The sequence below is a fragment of the Balaenoptera ricei genome, chromosome 14 (assembly GCF_028023285.1).
Source record: "Balaenoptera ricei isolate mBalRic1 chromosome 14, mBalRic1.hap2, whole genome shotgun sequence".
In the NCBI taxonomy this organism is placed as follows: Eukaryota; Metazoa; Chordata; class Mammalia; order Artiodactyla; family Balaenopteridae; genus Balaenoptera; species Balaenoptera ricei.
Window position 1 is genome coordinate 28939037 of NC_082652.1, and position 8854 is coordinate 28947890.

Consider the following 8854-nt stretch of genomic DNA (forward strand, 5'->3'; position numbering starts at 1 on the left):
GGCAACCACCATTCCACTCTTTGACTCTACGAATTAGACTCTTTTAGATACTTTTATGTAAGAAGAATATCCAGTATTTGGCTTTCTGTGACTGACTAGCTTGTTTCACTTAGCATAATGTTCTCAAGGCTCATGTGTGTTTTTTAAGGCTGAGCAGTATTCCATTGTCTGTATATACTACACTTTTTAATCCATTCCTCTGTCAATGGACCTTTAGGTTGTTTCCACATGTTGACTATTGTGAATAGTGCTGTAGTGAACTTGGGAGTGCTAATATGTCTTTAAGATCCTGACTTCAGTTCTTTTGGATAGATACCCAGAAGTTGGATTGCTGGATCATGTGGTGGTTGTATTTTTAATTTCTTGAGGAACCTCCATACTGTTTTCCACAGCAGCTGTACCATTTTGCATTGCCACCAACAGTACATGAGGGCTCCAATTTGACCTTATCCTCCCCATCACTTGTTGTCTTTTGTTTTTTTTTGATAATAGCATCCTTACAGTTATAAGGTGATATCTCATTGTGGTTTTCATTTGCATTTCCCTGATGATTAGTGATGTTGAACATTTTTTTCATATACCTGTTGGCCATCTGTATGTCCTCTTTGGAGAAATGTCTATTTAAGTAAGTCCTTTACTCTTTAACTGGTTTAGTTTTTTTGCTGTTGAGTTGTAGGAGTTCCTTATATATTTTGGAGACTAACCCTTTATCAGATACATGGCTTACAAATACTTTCTCCCATTCAGTAGGTTGCCTTTTCACTCTGTTTCTCTCCTGCCTGACTCGTATATTGGAATTCCCAAGGTCTCATCTTTGGGCCTTTGATTTCAGCGTTGGAGGATCTCATCTTTGCCGAAGTGTTTATCTAATACCTCTGTGCTTATTACATGCAACTTCTTCGACTCCTGGCCAGACATCACCACTGAGTTGTACCCATACATCCAGATCCATGAATGGTCATTGCATTAATTTCTTAAGCTCCAAACCTGAGTTTGGTCTCTCTCATCCCCATCTCATGTTCCTCCCGTGTTTACCTGGTTATTCGGTAGCATGTGCCAGAAACCTGAAGTTCATTCTCAGTTCCTCCACTTAGGCTCCACATCCAGTCAGCTCACCAAATCTCTCCCACTGCCTAGCTTTAGCTTACATCTTCGTTGCGTGTTGGCGTGACGGCAGCAGGCTTTCCTGCCATTCCACTCTGCCTCACAAGTGATTTAAAGTAAAGATCTGGTTTTACCCTCCTTAAAATTCTCTGATGCCACCTTGGAAAAATTTGCCTCCATTTTAAACCCCAAAGCCCCCAGCATGCTGTTTGCACCATTTCATCTTTTTGGCTGCTGTGTGTCCATTTATATACATATTTTTTTTCCAGTTTTATTGAGAAATAATTGACATACATCACTGTATAAGTTTAAGTTGTACAACACGATGGTTTGATTTGCTTATACGGTTGACCCTTGAACTGTGCAGGTGCACTTAGGCACAGAATTTTTTTCAGTAGTAAATACTACAGTCCTACATGACTCGCGGTTGGTTGAATCCATGGATGTGGAACTGTGGATACAGAGGGCCAACTAAGTTATACAAAGATTTTCTGCTGCTTGGAGGTTGGGCACCAACAAGGCCTGTGTTGTTCAAGGGTCAACCATATTGTGAAATGATTAGCACAGTAAGTATGGTTAACATCCATCATCTTACACAGATACAATAAAAAAAGGAAGTTTGTCCTTGTGATGAGAACTCTTGGGATCTGCTGTCTTAACTTTCCTGTGTATCATACGACAGTGTTTGCTGCAATCACCGTGCTGTACATCACATCCCTAGGACTTACAGGAACTGAATATCTGCACCTTTTGACAACCTTCCTCCAGTCCCTCCCCCGCCCCACTGCACCCACCCACCCACCCCAGTATCTACAAATCTAATCTCTTTTTCTCTGAGTTTGGAGTTTTGTTATTTTAGATTCCACATATTTGTGAAATCACACAGTATTTGTTCTTTTTCTTTGATTTATTTCACTCAGCATCATGCTCTCACTATCCATCCATGTTGTTGCAAATGGCAAGATTTTGTTCATTTTTTTGGGTGAATAGTATTCCGTTGTGTGCATACCACATTTTCGTTATCCATTTATCAATTGATAACACTTAGGTTATTTCTGAATCTTGGCTATTGTAAACGTGGGGATGCAGACATCTTTTTGAATTAAGAGTTTTCGTTTTCTTCAAATAAATACCCAAAAGTGGAATTGCTGGGTCATACGGTAGTTCTACTTTTAATTTTTTGAGGAACCTCTGTGCTGTTTTCCATAGTAGCTACACCAACTTACATTCCCACCAACAGTGCACAAGGGTCCCCTTTTCTCCACCTCCTTGCCAACATGTTATTTCTTGTCCTTTGGATAATAACCATTCTGACAGGTGTGAGGTGATATCTCGTGGTTTTGATTTGCATTTCCCTAATGACTAGCAATATTGAGCATCTTTTCATGTACCTCTTGGCCATCTGTATGTCTTCTTTGGAAAAATGTCTGTACAGGTTCTTTGCCCATCTTTTTAACTGGGTTATTTGGTTTTTTGCTGTTGTATGAGTTCTCTATATATTTTGGATATTAACCCCTTATCAGACATATGGTTTGCAAATATTTCCTCCCATTCAGTAGGTTGTCTTTTTACTTTGTTGATGGCTTTTTTTGCTGTGCAGAAGTTTTTCAGTTTGATGTCCCACTTGTTTATTTTTTATTTTGTTGCTTGTGCTTTAGGTTTGACGCCCTGTCTTCCTTAATGGGCACCCAAGTTGCAACTGTGCCAAAACATTTGGAATTAGTGGAATATTCCTTGTTCATTCATTTGTTGGATGAATGTTTATTGAACACTTACGTGCTAGGCGCTGTACTAGGCATTGCATATTCAGTGACGAGGGGAACGTGGTTGTGGTCTGCTGCAGTCTTGTGGGAAAGTCAAACAGCACACGTGTAAATAAGCAAATACACATGCAGTTAAAACTAGTGGTAAGCACTATGGTGGAGGTGAAAAGGTACCTACTTAGATGTGAAGAAACGGGCTTTGGGAAAGCAGAAGCAGAGACATCGTTCAGGAACTCTGGGGCCTCACTCTGCTGCTCTCCTTGGATAAGGATGTGGCCTTACAAGAAGTTTGGCTCAAGATACGAAGAGTCCAACGTTTGAAGGTGTTGGGTTAAAGCGCAGTGCGTAGATTGCTAGCCTGTGTTCTTCCCGAATGCCGATGTGAGCCCCAGTTTGGAAAGGGCAGCGTCAAAGCAAGGATCAAAGTTTCCAGATCTGGTGAGACCCCACCCGGTGGTCTCTGGCAGTCAGGGGCATGTCACTCCGAGGTTTCTGGAGGCCAAGGGACGCTCCTCTGAAATAAGCTGTATCTGCCACTGTCCTGTGTGATCGCCTACTTTTGATAAAAGTTTATCTTAGTTGAATCAGGAATTTAATGTAACCTGTGAGTCTTTGGATGGGTCTCTTCCTGACAATTCTTAGCCCACCTGAAATGCTGCAGCTACTCGCAGATGGGATGGATGTGAAAACCCCTCCACTGGGATCAGACTTGGGACAGAGAATTGGGAAACGAAGGAGTGAGCTGACTCCTCCTGGACAGAGCCAGGACAGTGTGTGGCCTGAGACAGGGGGTGGTTGAGGGGCCCCTCCCTCCCCCGTCCCAGTACTTCTGAGTGTCTGGTGCACAGGAAGGAAGCCGAGACAACAAAGTTTGGTGCGTGTTTTCTCTCCTTTGCAGCCTCTAAACCAGAACTACCCAGGGAAGAAGGTCCTGGGAAATGTGTTCTCGGCTTCAGAGGGGAGCGGTGGTGGTGCCACATCACAGCAGGCAGCCGAGCACAGCACGCGTGGCTGACGTCCAGGGTGCCACCAAGTCCAGCATGCTTGCGTTTCAGAGCAAAAGAAGTAAAGATCTCAACATATACACATATCAGATAATCACGGCATACACTTTAAATATATTACAATTTTATTTGTCAGTTATAGCTCAGTAAAGCTACAAAAAAAAGTAAAGATGAAGTCAGGTTGGAAGCACCAACATGAGCTACTCTCCACCCACAGGAATGTTCAAGGTGGGCCTGATAAACTGGAGCCATTTGAACCTTTGAAAGACCAAAAGACTGGTGATGCTCAACAAGGGTAAGAAATGTATAATATTGGTAAGATGGAAAGTTCTGGAGATGGTAGTGGTAGTGGCTGCATAACAATGTGAATACGCTTAGTGTCACAATTGTGCAGATGAAAGTGGTAAATTTTATGTATTTTTAGCACAATTATATGTGTGTGTGTTGTGGGAATGTTCTCCCTAATTATTCATCTGTGAAGTGGGAATAATAGTATCTGTACTTCAGGGTTGTTGAGAGGCATAAAGGCATCTAAAATGCTTAGCGCAGTTGCCAGCTCTTAAATATTCACTAATATCAACATTATTGTTACCTAAAGGATGTGTTACTTATATTGCGATAAAAAATGCATTAGGCCTTCAGCCAGATGATCAAGGTCAACGTCAGCAGAGATAAGTCGTGTTGATAGTATATACTCTTAGCACCGTATGATGAGATGGGCACTTTTCCTCTGTGGTCTTCCTCCCCAAAACACATAACCCCAGTCTAATCAAGAGAAAAACATCAGACAAATCCCAGTTGAGGGGATACCAAACCAGTCCTCCTCAAAACTGTCAAGGTCATCAAAAACAAGGAAAGTAAAAAAAAAAAAAAAAACAGGGAAAGTCTGAGAAACTGTCACAGCCCTGAGAGCCCAAGGAGAGAGGGCGACTAAATGTAATATGTCCTGGACTCCTAGGATCCTGGAGCAGAAAAAGGACATTAGGTGAAAACTAAGGAAATATGAATAAAGTATGAACTTGAGCTAATAATAATGTATTAATATTGGTTCATTAATTGTGACAAATATATCTACCATTCTAATGTAAGATGTTGTTAGAAAGAGAAACTGGGAGGTATATGGGAACTCTCTGTACTCTTTGTAATTTTTTTGTAAATCTAAAACTATTCTGAAAAGATTATTAAGAAATAAAGGAAGACTTAAAAATGATCCAAGAGAAAGTGACGATATTAAAGATGCCAAAGAAGGTCCCTGAGAAATGCAGAGTGAACAGAACACTAACATGTAACCAAGAAAAATTTCCAGAAATAAAAATACTTGAAACTTCATATTGAGAGAGTACTCCTGAGAATATCAACCCAAAGCTGCCACAATTGTCATATTCTAGTGAAATGCCTAACTTTGCTGGTAACCTAACTTTCTTTGCTTTGTAAGTCATGTGCTCTTCTTGCCCAAGGGACATGTTTTCTTTTTATTTGCAGTCCAGCAGCACTCCATGCCAGAAGACATGTTTAGATCCTCATGTCACGAAAATGTGAGTCAAGGATATAAAATCCAGTAAAAGTGACGTTGAAAGTTATCAACATAAGGACTTCCCTGGTGGTCCAGTGGTTGAGAATCCACCTTCCAATGCAGGGGACGCAGTTTCTATCCCTGGTTGGGGAACTAAGATCCCACATGCCGTGGAGCAACTAAGCCCGTGCGCCACAGCTACTGAGCCCACGAGCCCTGGAGCCCGCACGCCACAACTAGAGAGAGAAAAAAGAAACCTGCACGCCACAACTAGAGAGAAGCTCGTGTGCCACAATGAAGAGCCCACATGCCTCAACAAAGACCCCAAGTGCCACAACTAAGACCCGACGCAGCCAAAAGAAAAAATTATCGACATAAAAGATTTCAGGGTACTATTCTCATGAGTTCCTCCTTAGGAACCTTCTGGAGAACAAGCTTCAGACAACAAAATGGCTAGAAAGATGCTGACACAAGGTCTGGTGGTGAGGAACAGATAGTCACTTAGTTAAAGCTAAGGGCAGGCTGAAGTGGGGAGACTTTAGCGTGTAGTGCTATGTAGTCCAACGCTGTACATGCAGAACAAATATTAAAGCTGGGGAGGAAAGGGGAGCCCCCAGAGCACAAGTGTCTGCATTTGACCTCTGAACCCCAGCCCCCAGCGTATCGCCCATATTTGGAAACGCCCTCCTCCCTGTGTACCTGTGCACAGTCCCCGTGTGTTTCTCGCACAGTATTCAGTAGCTGGATTTTATTCTATTTTCTATTGAAGCCTCGAGTTCTCTTCCCATTGGTGACTTGGTTTCCCTTGTTCAGGATTTGCCAAGTTCCGCCCACTGCCTGTTTTATCAAGTTTCCTTGAAGCACAGCCATGCCATATGTTTCTGTGTTAATTTGTTTACTTTTTTGCCATGGTGGCGGAGTTGAGGACTTGTGACAGAGACCGTATGGCCTGCAAAGCCAAAAATATTTACTGTCTGGCCCTTTACAGGAAGAGTTTGCTTAAACACAACAGTAGATGAAAGGGCCGTTAAATATACACAGAAGTAAAGAGGACGGTATGGTGGCCTTCTGTGTATTTGTTGTCCGGCTTCAGCAGTTCTCAGCTTCCTGCCATTCTTGTTTCACTGCCACCCACCCACAGATAACAAGCCATCTCACCTGGAGCATGTAATTTTGTGTCGCTAACAGATATGACACTATCGTTATCCCATTCAACAAAATTAGTGTTCATTACTTAATGTCTTCTAATACTTGGTCTAGCTTCGACTTTCCAGTTATCTCAGAAACAATCTTTGCTGTCGATCTGTTTGAATCAGGATCCAAAGTCCTCACGTTACATCTTGTTAAAATGCTCCGAGGCCTCTGATAACCTCTAACAGCATCCCTCCCTCCCCTTATCCACACCACCCCCCATTTATTTGTAGAAAACGCTGGCTCCTTCGTCCTATAGAATTTCCCACATCTGGGATTTAGCTGATTATATATATCCTTATGGTGTCATTTAATAGGCTCCCCTCTGTCCTGACTCTGTTGAGCTGGATTGGGTGGCAGGTGCAACATTCTCAGCACAGACGCTGCACGGGTGGTGAGTGCACTTGTGTATCACACCCGGCGGCACTTAGAGCTGATGGCTTGGGAGGTGCAGGTGGAGTCAGGCTGACCCATCCTTACGAAGCACCCTGGACCTGTCACCTGGTGAGTGTTAGCTGCCATTACTGATCATCCCCTATATCTGTCCCTTCATCAGAGGAAGCAGTGTGGTAATTTTCTCATTCTATCTCCTTCTGCAGTTACCAGCTGTGATTCTTCTATTACATGGCTCTGAAATAGTTTGTACAGTTAAGTCAGGATCGATGTTGCCGGATTCTTTCCTGCGATTTGCATGTTTTCAGAATAAGGAGCTAGTGCCCTAATAAACTCTGGAAGTAACCAATGAAGTTTTCATTTAAAAAAATTTTGCCGTTCATTTAATTTTATTTAAATGCATGAACCATTCTTTTTGGTGCTCTCAAATTGCCCATTTTTGGTACATTCTCATATCATTTTGTGATGGGAAAGAACAAATACTAGAAAGATGGCATGAAGTTGGCCAAGTACACCACAGTTAACAGAAAATCGTTCACGGGAGCAGAACTCGGGGGGAATGGGGAATGCGGCTGAGCTCTGAAAACTGGACATAAAATCACAAGATGGGTGAGGCTAGAGCATTGGGTGTCACAGAAAGAAAGTGGCCCCCAAGCAGAGCAAACAGTAGTGAAACCCAGTTGTCGTTACAGCTAGAAAAGGAATGTGTCTGTCACAGAGTTCAAGGAAAACGGAACGCTGCAGAAAGCACTGAGGGAAGTGTCCGTTTCACAGGCAGGAATACTCCTGTTTCAGACATGGATCCATCAGGCTAAAGGACTTGATGCAGTTTAGCTTTTGAATCAAACAACCAAAATTCTTGTTTTGATTTCTTGCTTACCAACCAATTTTCAGATAAGCTGTCTTCCTCTACGCAAAACGTGCACAGTCCAGGTTAAGAAAAATGCACAGGGGGCTTCCCTGGTGGCGCAGTGGTTGAGAATCTGCCTGCCAGTGCAGGGGATACGGGTTCGAGCCCTGGTCTGGGAGGATCCCACATGCCGCGGAGCGACTGGGCCCGTGAGCCACAATTGCTGAGCCTGTGCGTCTGGAGCCTGTGCTCCGCAACAAGAGAGGCCGCGATAGTGAGAGGTCCGCGCACCATGATGAAGAGTGGTCCCCACTTGCCGCAACTAGAGAAAGCCCTCGTACAGAAACGAAAACCCAACAGAGCCATAAAAAAATTAATTAATTAATTTTTAAAAATGCACAGGTGTTTTTTTTTTTAAACAAGCAAATTGGCCTGTTTGACTTCATAGCTCAGTGTTCTGTGAGTTTCCTTATCATGAGTCATTAACCCTAAACCCCATCTAGGCCTCTGACTAGTGACGTTGTCTGGGACGGTGAGGCTGTGGGCAGACCTGGAGCCAAGGTGATTCCGTTGGTGATGTTCTTCTGAGGCTGCTGGGCCTCCACCTGGAGAAGCTGGGCCTCATCGTGGCATCCTGTGAGCCTCCAGTCTTGTGGAATGAACCCTGGAACCCAGGAGGCTGATGCTATGAAGTTTATAGTTGGGGTTTGCTTAACCAATATCTTTATTATTTGAATCAGAGCCAGGCTTGACTGTTGATATTTTTTTTTAATGAAAAACAAAAATGTAATGACTGAAATCGAATTTCCTTGTTTCTATTATGCCTAAATTCTCACCATTCTTTGGGTTAAGGTGATTAGTGTCTGGGTGTCCCCCTGTAAAATCCAAATCCATGGAAGTGGGAAACAGTCAGGAACATCTCTCTGTTGCTCAGATTAGTGAGGGGAGTGGTGATGGGGGTTGGAGACACAGATCGATTTGGGTCCCGGGGCTCAGCCAGAGAGGAAGTGCGGTCGCCTCTGAGTGCTCCTTGAGG